Below are 793 nucleotides of genomic sequence, written 5' to 3' on the forward strand. Positions count from 1 at the left end.
AGCTGCCTGGCTGCAGGCCGCAGTTAATCTTGGCTGGCAGTTAATTTGCATATCTCCCTGATTAGCCAATGGGAAGGGTAGCGGTCATACGCCAATTACCATGTTTCTTTTTTATTAGATAGGATAATTATAGCTAGTCCCCAATATTCTATTTCTGCCCTAACAGTAAGTTTATAGAGGATTCTCATTTTGTATTGTGGACAAAAGGGGCCACATGCTAACCTGACAAGCTCAGGGAAGGCCTGCATAGCAGTCTAGCAAACTCAAAGACCTAAAGTAACCACAAAGGATGATCTGAAATTAAACTGTAATTAAAGCAGTTATGGTGAGTAATCACCCCCTAGGCCAGCATCTTCCCTAATAAGGTCAATCTTTACCTTAACTGAGCTTATTGTCTTTTTGTTTCTACGATAATTTCAGGGTAACTTGTAACTGCCCTTTTTTCTGAACCCCTCAGGGCACAACCAAATGCCCTGACACCAGAACAGATACCACAAATTCCTTCTTTGTTATTGTTATCATGTTAATTGTTGACTGTTAACTATCCTGTATCCATCTAAGTAAAAGAAGTATGTGTCTATCATTTTACTCTTTATCTAATCCCAGAGTTTCCCTCCCCCTTTGCTTCCTCCTGCCTGTTTAATCTATCACCAATGGATTTCATATAACCCACCTACATCTCTCCTCTGATTGCAATGTATAAAAATGGGTGAAAACCCACATTGCTCTGGATCAGCGGTTCTCAACCTGTGGGTCGCGACCTCTTTGACTGTCAAATGACCCTTTCACAGGG

This window comes from Myotis davidii, unplaced genomic scaffold (genome assembly GCF_000327345.1).
Source record: "Myotis davidii unplaced genomic scaffold, ASM32734v1 scaffold388, whole genome shotgun sequence".
In the NCBI taxonomy this organism is placed as follows: Eukaryota; Metazoa; Chordata; class Mammalia; order Chiroptera; family Vespertilionidae; genus Myotis; species Myotis davidii.